The sequence below is a fragment of the Chroicocephalus ridibundus genome, chromosome 5, assembly GCF_963924245.1.
Source record: "Chroicocephalus ridibundus chromosome 5, bChrRid1.1, whole genome shotgun sequence".
NCBI lineage: Eukaryota > Metazoa > Chordata > Aves > Charadriiformes > Laridae > Chroicocephalus > Chroicocephalus ridibundus.
In genome coordinates, this window is record NC_086288.1 from 118957 (window position 1) to 138440 (window position 19484).

Sequence of the window (19484 nt, forward strand, 5' to 3'; positions counted from 1 at the left end):
CTCCACGTTTTATTTCCCTCACAGATGCTCATTATGTGACCTCAGACCTTATCTACTGCTTGTTATTCAAACCCTGAAAACAACGACGTTGATTTCCTTGTGGGTTTTCCCGTAACACAACATACCCGAGTGCTTTGCAAACCATCCGTTTTCTGCAGTGAAATGATGGACCGGCACCATCTCCGGTGCTTCACGCAGGTTAATTCTAGGTGTAATTCATTACTTGATCGCATTTTCTTCCATTTTGTCTAGCTAAGTTGCAAGCCAGGCTCTTTTTGATTGCACTCCACAATTTCACACGCTCAGGCTCCCCGCAAGGGGGAATACAGAGGAGGAGCTGGTTCCAGCAATCCCCTCCGCGTCCCACAGGAACGCTGCGGAAAAGGCAGTTCCGAGGACTCCCCATCGCCCAGGCGATGCGGAAGAGGACTCGGAAGGGATCTCTAAGTGCAGAAAGCCATCACACCACGGGCGCAGGGAACCCAGCCTCTGGCTTTTTGTAATGCTGTTGCTGTGATCTTAAAAACATTTTCTCAATAAAGTTGAGTGTTGTATCCAGGTTGTGGAACTTTTCCAAATTGGCTAAAAAAGTTTCTAAAAGTCAAAGAAACAGAGATACAACAAAGACAGAGCTGGAGGCCAGGGCAGATACTCTGTTTTGTCAAGAGCAAAGAACCAAAGTTTGACAGAATTGTAAAAGAGCAAAAAGAAAGTGATGAAATTAGATGCCTCGTCAGCTATTTCTAACAAGAAACAAGACCGAGTACCGTATCTGTAACAAAGGTAAATCGAGGCAGCACACAAAAGTTCAATTAAAGACATTTCTCATACCTAACAGCCAAGTTTGGACATACTATTATCAAAAAAATCATAGATTTTCATGTGTGTGTTTCAATTCTGATATATATACACACGTATATATGTATTTACATATGCATGTACACATATACATAGCCATTAAAAATCTACTAAGTATTTGCGATTCTAAAAGTATCCTTGCTAACGCTACATCAGCCGGGCTTTCTGCAGGTTCTGTCGATGCACCAGACTGACAGCTACAAGTACTTCATGAACCCGAGGTTTGGCCCCGAAGCCAAGAGGCACTCAAGTCTAAAAGGTTCTGCACGGGGCCAGATTCTGGAGTGCGAAGACTGTGGCAGGATTTGCAGGGCAAGAATCATTCTTATGGGAGTGAAAACTCAATGGTTTAAGTTTTTAACCTGATGATAAAGGCTCTGGAACGCCATCTCTGTGAAATCTCGCTTCCCTCACAGCAGAAGTGCCTGCAACGCAAAACCATTTCAAAGTGAAGTTGTAACTGGAACAAGAATTCAAACGGAGAAACTTCAAAGAAGAACAGTCCCTCTGGGGAACCAAGAGAAATTAACTGAACGGGAGTTTTTGCAATGCTACTTAATACAAGCTTTCAAATGTTAACCTTTTTTTGAGGCACGCCCCTAGTAAACTTAACTATAACATCTAGGAATTGCATGTCCATAGTCCAGATAAATCACAGTCTTCAGTGATCGTGTCTGCACACCCAATTAATATTCAGTTTTGCAGTGACATTTCCTGCTATTTAGGAACCATTACGATTTACTGAGTTTCTGATCTACTCTGTTCTTCGCCAGCCCGCATTTGATGACCTTTCTTAACAGTGGCCGGTTTGGAAAGCACTAATTCCTGTTCTTTCCAAAACGGACATAGAGCTCAAAATTAGCCAGGGGTAAAACAAGCCAGTATTTAAGCTGGCAGAGATATCCACCATGAACACCTATTTTAGAAAATCAAAAATCCTTTGCAAGCGTCGTGCAGATGGTTGCCGATTTTCTTAGAAACCGCAGTAGCAGCGGGCCATGGGGGACATCTTTCATTAAGAAAACACAAGGCGGGCTAGTTCAAAAAACGTACAAGACGCTCCAGATGAGGTAGTTACAGACTGATTTACTGTCTTTGACACCTCCACAAACTGAAGAACATCCCTTATACAATGCTTGGTTGGTTGGGTTTTTTTTTTCCCTTTTCTTCTTCTGTTTTTAATTTTTTCATTTTTTTTTTCTTTTTATTTTTCTCTTTTAATCTTTACCATTAAAACCACAGTTTGTTATTTGCTTCCAGATACCAGCTCTGCGTCCACGTGGCTTTGGTGTCAACTTGAGCGACTGATAGATGGGGCCTCAGGTTCCCCTTTCTCCACCTAAACACAGGCGGAGGGCAGGAGCCTGGAGACCCAGTGGAGTTCCTGTGTACACCGCCTGGCCAGGGTTCCAGCCCGACAACCTTAATGAGAAGTAGAAATATTTTATTTTTTTTCCAAGTAATTAGAGGTGCAGGAGGCCTACGATGCAATCGTTAAACCGAAGGCAATATGAACCAGTTTCTTCGCACAGGATACATCCGAAAAGAATGCCTGCCCCTCGTTTTGAAAGTTCATGACTATTTGCATTTCGGCAGCGGCTGAGGTCCCATTCACGGCCTGGAGCCCCATTGTGGCAGGCATTGTGAGCGCACACAATACAGGGGCCGCACACAAAGACCTTTCCATAAGGGCTGGAGTCACACTACTGCAAAAAAACATATCCAACCCCAACAGCCTGGATACGCAAGAACCAAATTTTATGCTCTTAAACAGCACCCCATCCCTTGCTGCATGCTTGCGGCATTAAGTTCTACAGCTGTCCTCGGCTGCAGCGTCCATTCTCCTCTCCAGGCAATTTGTCACCACAGCGGGTAAGGACAGTACCACGTGGCTCCAGACTCTGTCCCACCATCACCCAGGCGAGCCAATATCGCCCTTACAATCCCAACAGCTGCCTCCTCTCCAGCCCCACCATATGGCAACTCTGTCCGCGCACTCCAAAGCCTTTTTTGCTGAGATTCCACATTTAAAATTTTTTTGCCTTGTTTGCCATCCAACCGCTTCTGTCGTTCGATTTCCAAAACTGCGCAAGAAGCTTTTTTTTTTTTTTTTTTTGCTATTACCCTTCTCGCGTGTTTGCCACGGCAGCGTGTGAAAGGGATTTCAGTACCAAGGTGTCAGACAAGCATTGCCAGGTGGCACGTGAAATGCCAGCACTCTATAAATGAAAACGGCTATAGTTTCTCCTTCCTGGTGCATTAAAACTGGGAATATTAAACCACACAACCGTATTTAATTGTTTTAAAGACACTATTAATCTAGCAGATTGTTAAATGAAGAAGTATAGTAGACCTATTATTTTTAACAAAGCGGCGTAAGATTTACGGTCAAGATTTAACCACGGGACATAGGAAACTGGAGAGAAAAAATGTGAGACATGAAAATTACAGCTGTAAAATATGTTATGAAAAATAGAAAGTAATGGAAAGAGGCAGTGCTTGGGACAATTTCGCATAATAGACACATTCCATAAGATTGTTCCTATTTTAAGGTGGTTAATTTTGAAATGATGCATGCCAAACAAAATGCAATTAAAACCACCTCGAATCCGCAAAAGAAATGAATAAACAAATACCCATAAACCATTCTAAAAATAAGATCCAGTGAAAGACCAAGCTTTTAACAGCCTGTGGTACTGATAGAGAAATTGGCGGTTCTTGTGTTGCAAGAGGTTCCTGGAAGCGCTGAGGCAGCGACCCTTATGCATCCAAGGCCCATTTAAATGCTTGTGCTTACCTTAAACCTTCCAAAGAAAACACAGCTGGAAAACGCCTTTCTCATCCCGCACGGCCTGCGCCAGGCGTGCACGTGCTCTGCCTTCAAATTCTAGAGAATTGTCTCTGCGTGAAGGATAGATGTAGTTAAACTATACCTGTACGCAGCAGGTACGGGAACTGTTGTGTGACACCCACCCTTATTTTTGTTAGCGTTTTTCCGGTTGTAGAAATTCCCAGTTTACACTTCTGCAACCTCCTTCTCTATATAGGCAGACAGATGACATACACCTATAGGTAACACTTGCTGGATGCTCACACACTCACAATAATTTTTCCACTGGTAAGGGCAATTATTGGGTTCTAGGAATCTGCACTCAGAGATCTTCAACCAGGATTGTATTTGCCATGGATGTTTTTACGTGCCGTTTCCCCTTTATATTGTATGGAGCGGCAGAGCAGTGCCCTCCACTTGGAAGCACTCAATCCAAGGACTTCAGTAACGCAGAAAACACCGGACGGTACTCTCTCTGACATGGAAATCTCCCCCCAGTCATGCAAATGGTTTGGGTTGGAAGGGACCTTAAAGATCATCTAGTTCCAATGCCCCTGCCACAGGAGAGATGCTGTAACTATTACAACCACAGAGTGGCTGTTCTTTCCCTAGCATTTATTGTAAGCTGAAGCGTGACAGCATGTTTGAATTTCTGGAATTTTCCAAGTAAACCGTTCTAGTAGGGCAGCCAAGCCGGCCCGAGGAACTGTGTTTCAGTAACATTTCACTCCCAGGGCTTCACAAGCAACGAAGGGCATGAGTAACAGCAGTACGACAAATGCTGCAGCACTGCTAATCTCCTGAAATAACCACTTACACACAAACTTGTATCACTTCTGTAGCCACGTGCTGCCCGACAAGACGCCCATGAATATGCTAGGACACTGGAATTCTTAAGCAAAGGCGATTTTACAAAAGTAGCACATAGAACAATTACTAGAAAGAACAGGGAATGAATTCTCGGTACACAAGCAGGTAAAGTTCAACCTGTCATAAGGAGAGAGGGGATGGAGAAGAGGAAGGTATCAGAAGGTCTGATGTCCCTGGTAAGAAGTCTTCTGTGTAAAGCAGTGCCATCCATCTTAGCTCATGCTGGAGGAAAATGACACTGGGAAATGTTGGGGTTTTAGTGTAATGGCCACCCTGTCACAGAACAGAGACACACCACATAATTTAAAGTTTCATTCTGGTCAGACTTACAGACAAACTCTTCAAACACCTGTTTCTTGAAGCAGTTTGTGGTCAGCCGAAAGAACCGTGCTGAACACATGGCTGACCGTCCCCCAGCCACTACCAGTCCGGAGAAGACTTGTTCCCACTGCAGACGATGATGTCCACAGCCCTCACCGCCAGCTTCCCATTTTCCGCAGCTTTTTATTGATCATTTGTGCCCATCAGTGTAACATCTGCCTTGCATCAGCCTACTGCAGAGCACACGCTATGCCAGTTTAACCCATGGCAGCCCAGACAAGCTGTAAATTGACAGCAAAGACAACGTAAAGCCTCCTCATAATGGCCGTGCCCTCCAGGAAGCAGTGCGATTCAGGAGTAATCCCACCAAGCCCCAAGATTAGACAGCATACAGTACGAGCCAGACCAGCACCCCGCCCTGGTGCATGTACACCTCCCGTTGGCTTTGCCTGCTTGACACTCCCCCTTCGTTACCTGTTAACAAATGCTTTGGTTTTACTCACATCTTATAGAAATTTTGGGAGAGGGGGATGACTTTAGAGAGAGTATAAATACTTTTTCAGCGCTCTGATTCCTTTTCTGCCATTGATTCATGCAAAAAAAGTTTCCCTAAGGAGGGAGGGAGGTCGCGTAATTAGGCATTCCCTTGCCTCTCCAACATAATGGAGATCACCTATCCTGGGCTTGACTCCCTAAAACCAGGGAAGACAAACGCTGCACCACAGAAATGAAAAACAAAATGTGAAAATCAATAATATCCTGTTGAAAGGCTGTTCCTTAAGCAAGGTGATAAGAACGGCCGATTCAGCTCCAGTTTGAAGCTGCCTGCTCCAAAGGGTTACAGCGTTATGTGATTATCTCACAAAACACTTCAAGTCAATCATGCCAGTAGTTTTTCTTATTTCCATTGCCTTGATTCTCTTACAAAAGGTCATTCCATGTCACAAGAATAAAAACAACAACTCAGGGATGGTTCCCAGTAGTCCCTTTTGTAAGCGTTTTGGTAATGACCACAACTGGAACCCAAGAGACATCCCTGTTCCTGTAAACTGCCGCTGGCCCAAAGGGCACGGGGTGGAAGCCCAGGCTGTATCTCACCCCCTACACACCAGTTTTGTGTTCTATTCTGGCAGCGCCCATAAAGAAAAGAGGCAAACAGTTTAGGCTGCTATCGTGGCATTAAATGCACTTGGCATTGCTGCTGGAACCTAGCAAAGCACTAAGCGGATGCTCAACCTCGAGCACACGTAGCCTCATTTCCGCTATATTCTTGATCTGGAAGACACAAAACCAGCCAAGAGAAACCTGGGCTTCATTAGGAATTTAGACCATCCGACAACAATCCCTGCGCGCTGCCATTGCAGTGGATGCAGTGGATGCAATGGCAGGACCAGACAACCCCAATTCTGGTTGAAAGTAGGAAAATTACCTGTCACAAATAAACATACCAGAACCACAGTACGAAGTGCTTTCAGTAAATCTTACGGATACTGACCCGTTCCATAGGTTTCACGCAAGAGAATGCCACCCGGATCGGAACAAAATGAGAAGGAAGTTTCCAGAGCTGCTAGCGCATGTGGCTGCTCCCAGCAGGCTTACCTGGGCAGGAATTACAAACACCAGATAAAAGTAATCACTCAGGAAAATACTGATGGCATACAAGAAACTTCAGTAACTTTACCGGTAGATGCAACCAGAAAGTCAAAATGCTGATGTTATTTAGGATATGCATGTATTGCACATACGCACCTATGTAATCACTTCCTTCTTAACTCTTTTAATTGGCAGAAGACATTATGAAGCCTCTATTTTATTACAGAACATACATGACTAAATTAGAAATAGCTAATTTTTGTTTAGAAAGCCTCACAGGCAGGCTTGTGACACTGCTGGGACGTCCTAGATGTTGTTACTACAGGTACTTGGATAAGACTGCTTAAGTTCATGAAGTTAGACAGCAGAAAGCTTTACTTGTCAGCTGGGGGTGGGCACAGCTCTTCTTGAAACGCCTTCTTTTGGAATCATCGTTATTCATGTATGGTATATTCACACATGGTTCATACCCACCCTCCGCAGAAACCTTAACGGTCTATTAGCCGTAATATCAGGCCTTAAGCCAGAAAAACCTCCATACTGTTGGGCGAGTTTGGGGATTTCCCCTCACACCCCAAACACAGACAGGCTTGTAATAGGGACAGAAACGGCTATTTGCGGATTTTTGCACCGCCCCTGCTTTCCTGCCAGCTTACTCATTGCTCTGGTGCTTACTCGGACCTGATGGTGAAGCCACAGTCTAACCCTAGTTGTATTTTATCTAAATAGACAGTTTTACGCCCAAACCCTCTGAAGTCCCTCTGGTGGGCATTCTGCCCTGCAGGCTGATCCCGGCGCGCAGGGAAGGCTGGCACAGGCAGGATTTTCAAACAAGCTGAAAGAGGTTTGACCTCAGACTCGTTTCAGTGCCACGCTCAGTTAGCATTCGGGCCATCAGGACAGAGACACCCCAGCTTTCTTACACCCTCCCGAAAATCCCCGCCGTGAGCTCCGATCCCCTGTGCTGCGGACACGGAGCGTTGGGATTCACGCGCCTCACAGGAAAGCACAGGGGCAGGCAAGTGTCACCGCTTTGCCTTGAATTCGCTGGGACGCTTCCAAATCACTTCCATTTCCAGCAGGAATTAAAACAGGTGCTTTGTCTCTGCAAAGTGGCTTAAGCTAAAATCCTGATAGCACTCGCTGCTCTCACATGGGGTCACGGTCATTAAACATTTACGCCAAAACAACTGTAGGTTGAGATGAGAGAGTAGCGACGTTTAGCAGATAAACCTCCGCCTCTCCGGACTCTGCTTCTCCACCCTCTCTCTCTACGACAATCCCTCTGCTTTAAGAGGTGAACGGAGCCACAAGGGACAACTCCAAGTACCGTTTAAAAACCACAAGCTTAAATGAAAATGAGAACTGAGCTTCTGATCTTACCTAGGGTTGTCTTAACCACGTCAAGGCTGGGGTTATTTCCAGGGCAGCGTGTGAGAGCTTTCACTGCAGCTGCTGGAATAGTACTTTGCCCCTGGATTAATGGATGACTTCGGCTTCTCATTCTTACCGGCCTTTACAATTCAGGATAACATAGGCAGGATTTCTTCTGAAACAGTTCAAGTAAAAAGACAAAAGTAAGCTAACCTCCTGACCTGGAAAATAACCTTATAGAGAAATCCATTCAACACAGTTGCTCGCTGCTTCTGGGAAAAGGAACAGAAGGGTTTTGCAAGAGGACACAATAACTTGTATACTGTTTAGAGGGGAAATTACCAGAGTAACGTGTTTCTGATGAATTTACATGGCTAGAGGAGAGAGTCAACCCAACAAGGACCAAGCAGCGATACAGCATCATAACTAAAGACTGAACAGATTAAAAGCAAAGGGCTTCTGCTGTCCTTACTGGCATTTAAACCAAGGAAACACTCAAGTGAGATGGGGAAGCGGCTTTTTCTTCCTTCATCGTAGGCCTTCTGCTTTCAAACCTCTCTCCAACAGATGTTTTTTCACTCCAGGAGTTCCAAGCAAATACCAAGCCCAAAGGAAAGCGAGATTCGCCCCAGGTTCCCGGGAAAAGCAGAGCTCCCTGCAAAATGTACTGTTGTTCTGAACCACCTGTCTGCTTATAAGTAGAATTTCTAAACTTGGATTCTTATTGCATCTTAAAGAAAAACATCTATGTCAAATCTCAAAGGAAGAAATGGGCTGAGGCAAGCCCTATTCAATCTAAAATGCCTTACGAAAGCTCTCATCTCATGATTCTTCTCCAGTGCCATGTAGTGTCAAACACGACTCTCTTTTCTAGTCTATTAATTTGCTATTTGCTCCCTTGCTGCTTTGTTGGAAGAGACACTTGATATCACGGTCTCTTCATAGGTTTGCTGTCTTTCCATTCATTCAAATACAAATCAACTCACAAACATGGGGGCCTGGGGCAGGCTTACAAAACAGATACGAATTACAGACCTATACACAGTCACTGGGACAAAAATGTAAAAAAAAAAAAAAAAAAAAAAAAAAAAGAAATCATGGTTCAATGTTGCCCCAGCTGTTTAGCGAGACGTGGGAAACGCTCCTTAATTCTAGCAGCACTGGGACATCGGCTGGTCCCTTTCGCTTACTACTTACACAAACCACTAATAAAGATACATCAGTCAAACAGTCGGCTCCGTCGCCCTCACCATGGACAAGCCTCACGGTGTTTCTAATGGCCCTGGATGAAACACGAGCACGTAGATTTTCAACCTCCCTCAAATAAAAATCAAAAGACTTTCTGAACTTCAGGCTCACGTGTTACAACTCGAGTATTTAAACCCTACAGGTGGAAAGCCTAAAAAGCGCACACATAATATATTAAAATAGGACTGGAAACATACTTTTTGGTCATTGTCAGCAATTTTTAGCTTGCTTCTCCAACCTCTGCTCACAGCATCCCAGTTACCCAGCTTAGAACCAGCCCAGGAATCTTCGCAGCACCTTGCAGCCAGTTCTGTACCACAGAGCACGCATTTCAGGCACGGGGTATTTCTTTGTACAGCAGTTCAGGGAAACGGATCTATAACCAGCCCCCGATGCCTCGCAGATCGCTTCAACCTGCACAAGGTCAGGCAAACCCGACTTCTGGTGGTGATCCACGCCAGTGGGCACCCACCAAGCTTTATTGGAACCTCAGGTTTTACTGAGTCTGACACCTTAATAATAAAGTGCAGGATTGTATCTATTTTTCTTCACAACTATGTAAAGCTATGTATTTCATGTGATTCAAACAGTAAAACCACCCACCAGCTCAGGTCATTTGAAAGGTTTTCAAGCATTAGACCGAATTCATAGAAAAGCTTCCCCCAGTTGAGACCATCATGAAATCTGAACGAAGTATATATGGTCTGTGGTTTAATTGTGAGCATTTTGTGTAGTTCTACCTACTACCAACAAGTGGTGCAGGATAACATTTCATTTTCCATAAACCAGATCCCGTGAAGATATGAAGACACAAGCGTTCAAAAAACCTTCTTCCTACACGCAGAGAGGCTTGCGATCACACACGAAGACTCCCCGGCCAACCTCTGTATATCGAATTGAATCCGTGAATGTCTATCTGATATACAAATGCAACTTCTGCTAGTGTAAAAACACGGGGCACATGCGAATCTGGCGTACGCCCCTGCACAAGACGCTGTGTGATCACTGAAAATACAAGAAGGAAACACGTCCATAGTTACCTGAGACGCTGGCTCTTGAGAAGATTGCCCAAGTACGAGTTTTGAGATCTGGATGAGTAACAGATAATGGAATTGTGGGTTCTGTCTACACGAAGAGCACAAAATCAGCAGACAAATGCACGCACGGCTGCCCACCTGAATGCAGAACGACCACTGTGACCAAGCTCCGGCACAGGTCAGTAGCCCCCCCTCAATGCTGCCCAAATCAGAACCTGCCGTTTCTTTGGCTCCGCTCGAAGTCTGAAGTGGTTTTGCACCAGCCTGGAAGGAAAGTGTATATACCCTTCCCTTCCTTCTCTCTCCCACACATCCGCAAGGTCCCTCAACTGTCGTAGCAAGACCTGGGGCAAGTGAAGCCACGAGCCCACTCCTGGCCCAGTTCAGAAAACCCTCTCCTATTGCATTTCCTTATTTTCATCCATGAGGTTTATCTTTGTTTTCTTTCAGGAATAAAGTCTATGAGGAGCATATTTTATGAATTACCAATTGCCTCTTGCACCTTTCGGATCCTAGTGGTAAATTTCAAGAGGGTTGTTAATTTTACCGTGTTAGCAAAAAGAAGGGCATAGATTGCATGAGTGTCCTTCCCCAAACTCTCTCTGCTTTTCCTACGTAATTAAATACCCGCCCAAGTGTCGGCTTCGCTCTTTGCACAACTGAGAATGCCAAAACTGGTAGTTTAAGGGGTCAGGAAATGAGGGAAGAAAATCCTCACATGCCTCTCACGGCAGATATTTCTTTTCTCTCACGTGGCTGATCCCTTTCAGCAGGTTTGTACAACATCAATGGTACCTGCCTGGGGCTGGGGAAAGCACCAATCCTTAAGATGGTAAGAAAAGAACGCACATCAGCTTTGTAAAAGCAATGAGCAGGAGACCCAGTTACTGCTTAAGGACCCTAATGTCAACCAAACTCGGGAAAGCTGCTACAGTCTCCTTCTTAACAGATGTATCTAAGTTTGACAAAACGTGCCCGTCACAAGAATCGCAGAATGGTTGGGTTGGAAGGGACCTTGGAGGTCACCTTGTACAACCCCCCTGGCTCAAGCCAGGCCACCTAGAGCCAGTTGCCCAGGACCGTGCCCAGATGACTTTTGGGTATCTCTAAGGTGGGGGACTCTACCACCTCTCTGAGCAACCTGTTCAGTGCTCCGTCACACTCACAGTGAACAAAGGTACCTCCTCCTCAGTCGTCTCTGCCAGGAGTGAGCTGTCACCCCCTGAGAAGGGGCAGAGTGGAAAGCACTGAACAGGGACTCCTTAAAACCACCCCAGCAGGAGCTGCTAGAGGTCAGGAACCCCAGCCCTGCTACTACTCAAGCCCTTCATTTACTCTCCAGGGTTATATGTGTGAACTGATTTAGTGGTTGCTCTGTTTTGCCCACCAAGTCACCTTTCCGTATTTAACACATCGCTGTATAAAACACTTTGGGATACCTCAAGTAGGAGAGGCTCCATGTAAAATTAAATTCTACCTTAAATCTTCCTGGAAAAGCATCCCATTGATTTTCCTCTCTCGGCTCAAACCTCCCAGCAGGCAAAGTCACCTGAATGGTTCCAAAGAGAGCCCGGCGGTTCCGTCCCATGTTTTGAGGAGGGTTTGACAGCACAGCTTGCTTTGACACGTTGCGTCCCCACCTGCGTTGCCCACACTTACTCCCTTCAGCCACTGCAAATTACTCACTTGCCAGTCCAAACCCCAAAGAAACAAAGTTATGTTCACCGCTTACCTTGATGCCAAACCATAAAACGCCCCTCTGTGACTGTGTGCAGAAACTCTATCCTTTATACCAGCTACAGTGAAAAAAAAAAAGAATAAACCAGCATTGAAAATATCCTGAAACATTCTGGACTGACAATCACGTTTGTCCAATAAAATATTTGTCTTTTTGCCCCAAATAACCTCTAAAATAGCTGAAGGAGAAGAGCTGCCTTTATACCTAGTCGCTGGAAGCAAAATCGAGCCCAGCCGGTGGGCCCAGCCCAGAGCCCACTGCAGGCACCAGCAGGCTGTTGACTTCCCTGGGCTCTGACTTCGCTCTCCTGATTGAAGTGCTGACAGCGCAGTGATGTTTTATTCTCATTTTTATTTGTGCTGTAATATCATTCCCAGTCCTTCTCTTGTCCCAGCCCAGCATCCTTGCCTATTTTTTCAGCCAGGCTTTCGCTGATGTTATCCATCTGTGCTTGCGTTTGCCTCCAGCTGGCCCCGCCACAGCTCCCTGCCCGCCCCGCGTGAGTCAGCAGCTCGCCGCTTACCTGCCGCTCCGTTTCACCTTACTCCTCCCAATAGGGCTCGAGTTATTTAGATTAATCCCGCTCCACCTATACCGAAGCATTTTCTTTATGCAGTGCTAGAGAAGGACAGATCCTCTGTGCGGTTCCGTAGAAAACGACGGATTGCTACCAGGCGAGTATCCCACCTCACCAAGGAGTAAGTACGTCACAGGGATAACAGGTCTCCAGCACCCTGGAAAAACATTAATACGGGATGTTGTTGCAGCAAGAAGAAACAAAAGGCAAAGAGGCACCGAGTGAAAAGAAGTATGGTAGGAAAGGAGACTTTTAACTAACTTTAGTCAAGTTAAAGACGGTAGAGCCCAAGCTGGCACATCTGGAAAACCTCCCGCTGAGTGCTGCACCTCCTTGCTAAAAGGCCCTCGGTCTCACTGATAAGATGAGCAACCTTTCACTGCTTATTTAAAAAAATCTCTTTTTAAAGTAAGCGGCTCTCCTGCCAACCTGGGGTGTATTTTTACGAAACTCTTATAGCGCAGCCGGGGCCCTCCTGTTCCTGCAGGTTCATGTGTTGCCTGCCATCTGCCATTAATAGAGACAAGGTCTTTGTTTGTTTGGCTTTTTAATAAAAATGCAGACTTGCTAGAGTCCTCTAAAATGAATACTCGGTCTAGGAATATATTTTACAACACGGACAATATTAATATCTAGGAAAATATTTTTCCAATATCTCCCAGTGACTGGAAAACTTCAAAACATATGTACAGAAGCCCCAGAACTCCAGCATTTGTCTGAGTTAACGATTTTTGCCTTCGACATCTTTTCAGGGGGAAACTCACTTGTGTTCATTATTTGCAGTTGAAGAGGTCTCTGTCTCACATCAGGGGTGGCTGTTACCGCATTCCTATTCATCCCTTTCCATGCACTGTTGCCAACCTTAATTCTTCATTCCTTTTCCCAGTCCTCTTTTCCACTGGATTTCACATCCACGTGGGCTCTTGTCCGGGCATTAACTGGGACAAAACGCAGACACACAAAATGGTTTTCTAGATATATTATTTTGTTTTCCTTTTCCATGGGAGTTATTAGGGCAGACTCACGTCCTGCAGGGGAAGGAGGGATTATTACAGTTATTACAGGAGGGATTGTTCTGTCCGACTGTCCCTTTTTTGGGGGCGGCCTGCGGCGGGGAGCAAAGTGTGCTACAAGAAAGCATCCGAGACCGCCGCGCTGTAAGAACTCACCATCGAGACAAGCAATTTGCTTCCTTCTGTCTAAAGTTAGCAGAAAAAAGATCTTTGGCCTTACTTTGTCATTTAACAGATTAGACAGCATACGCTTTTGTCTAAGAATAAAGGTAGAGAAGATCTGTCACTATGGCCTAAATTTTGAAGTTCTTCATCTTCGCCACTGCCACCAGTTACTAGAAGTCATCATATAGGCTACTAAGACCTCTTGAAAATAGATAAAATGGAAGATAAATGATTGAAAAGTGCAAACAATTTTATTTTTTTTCTAATTCACTATAGAAACAAGGCTTCTTTTGCCACTGGGTATATGTATGTGCTTCCTTTTGGTTTTGTTTTTGGTCTTGCTGTCCAATTTTAACAAAATTTGACAAATGGGTGGAGATCTCCAAGATAACCAGGCTCCTGCCAATTTAGCAATACAGGCAGGAAGGTCAAGGAGAAGACTCTCCAAGTGTCCTAAGAGAAAAGCTGCAACATCACCCTCGCTGGGCAAGAAGTCCTAAAAATGCCACATACCCTGAAAAAGCTTCAGTTCCAGCATTATCTTCTTAGCCTCCAAAATTGGTCATCAGCGAGACAAATCTGTTGGAAAACGCGGCTTTGCGGTGCTCACAAAAGTAGGCATTTGGGGATAGATTCGCAGACAGCACAACTGGGGAGACATTTCCCCGCGGCCGCGGTTCACGTGCTGATCTCGCGGCGTAGGGCTCCACCTCCCCTCCGGGGAGCGTGCTTCTGGTACACACCGCCCTGAGATCTTACTGCAGCCCGCGCTGTACGCATACACACACCTCCCTTTTTCATCTGTACTCATGGATTTCCTTATTACCTCTTCTCTGAGCAAAAGAACAACCTCCTTTAAGGAAAAGAAATGGCTGAACTGAAAACGGCGCGGTTGCTTCACATAGATGCTGACACAGATTTTGGAACCCCCCCCCGACGGGGTTCAGGAGCACGCTGCTAATTTTAAACAAACTTTAGAATTTGTGGATTACACCCCTCCCTCACTGTATCGCCCTGACTGCTCAGAGTAGTTTATAACGGGAGTTCAGAAAACCACAATCTTGGTTTTCTGAATAATATTGACTTATCTTCCTTGCAAGCATTAGAATCAGCTGCTTCTTCAAAACGGTCAAGAAAATAGCTGAGTTACTGATCACTTGTAAAGGAATCTAATGTTCGGATTTTTGCTTTTAGTTGCTTAGGGGGAAAGCTCGGGAATGAGCTGAAAAAGAGGAGTGTCTGCTGCCTCGGGAAGCGTCTGTCTGCTTTTCTCTTCAACGCTTGTGTTTCTTCTGTGTAGCTGAATAACAGATAAGAGAAATCAGTGTCCACTTAACTGGGCCCATCCCTGCTGGGGGAGAAGGCCGAGGAATAGGAACGACTCTACCCATCTGCCTCTCGTACTTTGCAGAATGATGCCCATGGATTTGCATTCCTTCACATCTCTTCTGGATTTAGCACCTAACACAAAGACAGGAGAAGGTTCTCCCCTTGGCTATCACCTTCACAAAACCTGTGCTTTAGGTTCTGTCCGTAAAAGACAGGCACGATTATTTTCATGCGCCACGTGTGCCTGGTTTTGGGGTCTTTCTGCCTTCCCACAGCACAGGCAGCGAGGCCAAGCCTTGCTTGTGAAAAAGACAATAGCCATAAACAATTCAAACACTGGAGTCAAATGCTTAAAGGAGTTGGTAAAGTTGCACTTTCTCATCGATCTTCAGGAGGTGTTTCTCCTGACACTCTCTTCCCTGCAAAAATACATACTACTTTTAGCAGACAAACTGAAAACGCAGTTCATCTCACTTAAAAAAAACCCCAACAACACGAAGCAAATAAAAATGCCCAGTGGAAGCTTTCTAATTGACTGCTGCTACAAAGATTCCTTCCCATTTTTTTCCCCTCTGTTCTGAAATCTTGATTTGAGCTACTTCTCCTGCAGGCAGCAAAGCCAAGCCACATTCAATGCTGTCAGCCCCAACGTATCCAATATCATTGTTTTTCCATGGGAGAAATCTACACCTTTTAAGAGTGAAAAAAATTGGGGTTTTTATTGCCTCAACACACACACACGCACAACCTAACAATAACCTTAACAACAACAGATGCTCCTTGCGTGCGCTGCTTGTGGGAACGTCGGTTCCCAGCTCTCCCTACCAGCTAGGGGTTTCAAGGCAACAGCCTGCATCTGACCGAGAACTGAATTTAGGATCCAAGACTGACGCTTCCGTAGCTATTTAAACAAATTAAAACACTTTTTTTTGAGCCATGGTGTGCTTTCCCATTCTTCCCACACACAGACACAGCAGTGATACCTACGCTGAGCTACTGAAGAGGAAAATGCCCGTCCGGCATTGAGATGCGGTCCATGGGACGTCCGAGGCAGGTGCTCCCCCTGGGGTTTGATGGGCTCCCGGCACACACCACCTCAGCAGGCGGCCGCAGAGCAGACAGAAACATGAACTCCTCACTGTCGTACTGTTGATGTTGGCTGTCAGGCTACCGTGAAACCAGCTCCATGGGAAAGTCTAATATTTGAACTTTTCACTCTTATTTAATTTTGTTAGACAGCAGTGCAGGTCAGCTCTGTAAAAAAAAAAGCCTGAGCTAAAACCTTGAAATGCTGGCAGTCAGAAAGCGTCATTTTTACTCTGCTCCTCGTTAAGGGATGGACTTTGCAATCAGACTTGACTTTTTTAAGTGATCATTTCCGATGGACAATTCCAAACTTGCTGGCTACGCAGGTGGAGAACATGAGATGTTTCGGGTGAGGCCGTAAGCACACAGTGTCCACACAGGAGGGATGAGCAGATTTGTCTGGACTTTGCCACAATTCCTCCTGTACCTGCACAAGCTGGCCGTGTTTTGGAGCCTCACTTACTCCACTCTTCAGAACTGGCTTGAAGAACCTGCTGTGAGGCTCAAACGATGCCAGGATAACGTGTTTGCTAATGCAAGGTGTACAGGTGCCCAGGAGGAAGGCCTCCGTTCTGGAGTGATAAAGTAAAATCAATATTCATAACTAGAGTTTGGGACACTGTGAAGAAAAGCTTAAATCCAAGCTCTTTGCCGTAGACGGTTATTTCAAAACAGGCACCTAAAATCAGAAGGCACTTTGGATAATCTCGGGAGACATGCCTAACACTTCATGATACAATTTAAGCTAGGCACTTGTATTTTACTGAAGGAACGTCACCACACGCACAAGAACAGTTCCCAAATGAAAACTGCAAAGACTCAGTTTTGGCTACGCAGGTACACGGCGAATAATAACTTTGGATTAAACGCTAGAGGTACTCCCTGTGGTACAGATAAACCAGATGACCCCTAAAATACTTGTCAGAAGTTTTCCTTGGGCATCTATGAAGTCCCGTGCTACAGTAAAAAAAACTTAAGCACGTGAAGAACGTGAAACACAAACACTGCTATGGACATGCTCTGATTTTTTTTAGCTCCTCGAGTGCTCTGCGGGGGCAGGCCTAACCCAGTTTGCGCACAAACCATTTGAGTTCCATGCGTAAAAGCAGGAAGTGAGAAAAACGACTGATTTAACTGTTAACCATGTTAAAAGACACTGCCTTAAAGCTATAATGTTGGGTTTGAGACCAAACAAACCCAACGGGATTCTGGATTTGCGGCTGGCAGCTGACACTGGCAAGACACGGAAGGACAGAGCTGCAAACCATCATGCCTGAACCAGGACCCACAAGGGCATAAAGAAATACACATAGAGAATTTGGGCGAGTGATGGCTCTAGACTGGGAGCTCAACATTTCAGCACGGGATCAAGATCACTATGTGTAAAAGCAATAGCTTTTGTGTCTGTTCTTCCTTTAACGGCAGGTTAAAGATGTTTGTCTGGCAAGTTACCTGTAACTTCAAGTACCTGACATTCATTCATCCATCACTTAGTAAATCTCTGGTGGTTCTCAATTTTTCGCAGACCGCAGGCTTTTAAATATTTATCCTGCGTTTTCTAATATCCTGACATTAAGCTGTTCATTACCAAATGCAGCTCCTGACCTCATCCGATGACTGCTGCGAGGCTGGAGAGCAAAAGGCAGGATTCCCCCCGCCCTGCGCTCCCCGGGGTGGGCACAGAAACCCGCACTGGGAAGAGTCTTACTGATTTTAAATCCTGTCCTAGGGATTTCCTAATTAAACTCAGGCTCCAGATTGATCAGACTATTTTTAAAAATTAGACTTTTTTTTTTTTTTAATTTCAATACTGGTTAAAACTCTTTCTTAGAATTAAATCCTAATTTAGGGTTACAGTTTAGCAAGAAGGAGTTGAAACAAAAATGTAAGCGTAAGCCTGCATGCCCAGAAGTGATGCTTTTTAATATTCTGCTGCCTCAAGGTCTGAGAAAATTTACAGCTACCTTTCCAGAAAATTAGTTTTCATCACTTAAGAGCAAAGCCGCACATATATGCACTACAATATGCTCTGCACTTTAAAACAGGATGTGTCAGATACTCTAGGTATAGTCACAACGTTGGGTGCAGTCCAGTCTACGAAAGGAAAATTACCACAACATATTTGGTGCCAAGACTGTGACTTATGAAAATCCTGAGTGGAAAACACTGATTGTTGCAAAGTAGCTAATGAATGTGGTGGTTGAAGGAGGGAGTCTTGGCAGAGCCTTCCTTTTGAAGATGAACGCTGCCGCTTTACGCTGCCATCACAGCCAGACCCTCGTGCTGGCCGAAGGCAGGAGCCAGCAGGAGGGTCTGACACAAGACTCGGGTTTTCTGGCTTACAGCAAGCTTAAGAAGGGATGTGTATGAGCTTGTGGGGACAACCACTGACTTACGTGACCCAGAAGTCCATGCACAGAGCAGACATCACTAACAAGGTTGGTCTGCTAGTGCCACGTACCTTACAATTTCCCAGTGACATCGACAGAGAAAGATATTGGGCTAGCCCTGTCTTTAAAAATAAAATTAAAAAAAATCTAAAAATCAGAGCCTACCTTTATTATCCAAAGAAGCTAAGTATTCTTTACTTCTCACCAAAGATTATTTAAAGCACCTAATTTGCAGCTGCTTCTGCAAATCTTGCCCATAAAGGCACTGCATTATCAGGGTGTCCTGACGCACAGAAGGGATGGAACAAGTGCAGTGCCGAGGGGGGGCCCGTCGCCGTAAAACTCCGGAGAGGAAAAGAGCCTCTCTTCCCAACCGAAGGGACTTGAGGAAATGCCTTTAAAACTTCCACATATTTGAGAGGGCACAGAAAGACATTTTGTTGGAGGAAGCGGTCTACAAGTGAAACGTGGACTCACGCAGGCAAATCTGAAGCTCTCCGGCATTTCAAGACTTCACAATAAGGCAACTGCCAGGGGCGCCTGCGGGATGCTGCCTATGATATGGAGACAACTGCATTTGTAAACGTCCTCTTTAATCCCTCGGCAGATTCCAGCTCTGTTACCGTGCTACCCTGCAGTAGCCCCTTTACAGTTAAGGGGATGAAGCACGTACGCAGGGTGACCGAAATGCCAAACGCAGAGAAAACCCCGCTTGAAAAGCCACACTTCAGCAAACTTTGACTGCTCATACTAACAAATCCAGATGTTACTCCCAGATTTGATCCTTGCTGTGTACACCATCTTTCTGGTACTGTTTTAACTGTGGTTTGCTACTTGGAACTGTGACGTGGTTCATACCGAAGAATGTAGTCTTAAACGAAGACTCTGCATTTTAAGTGGATGCTTCTGTTTGGAAAGCAAAGCTTCAGCAAATAAGGCAAGTGACAGACCGGAGAAGCACTTATCAAACGCCTACATCGATCAGACTGCGGCAGGAAGGAGCGGCACAGCTGAAAACAGCCAAAACACAGAGTAAATGGGAAGCCTCTTTGGGC

The 19484-nt window shown here is 45.2% G+C and overlaps 1 protein-coding gene across 1 annotated transcript in view; it reads right to left on the reverse strand.

Moving 5' to 3' along the window:
* Positions 1–11909, reverse strand: part of LOC134515909 (A disintegrin and metalloproteinase with thrombospondin motifs 3-like) — a 122546-nt gene extending 110637 nt beyond the window's left edge. The window contains exon 1 of the mRNA XM_063335518.1: positions 11864–11909. The gene's annotated coding sequence lies outside the window, so the exon portion shown is untranslated. The remainder of the gene's footprint in view (positions 1–11863) is intronic.
* Positions 11910–19484: the final 7575 nt, after the last annotated feature.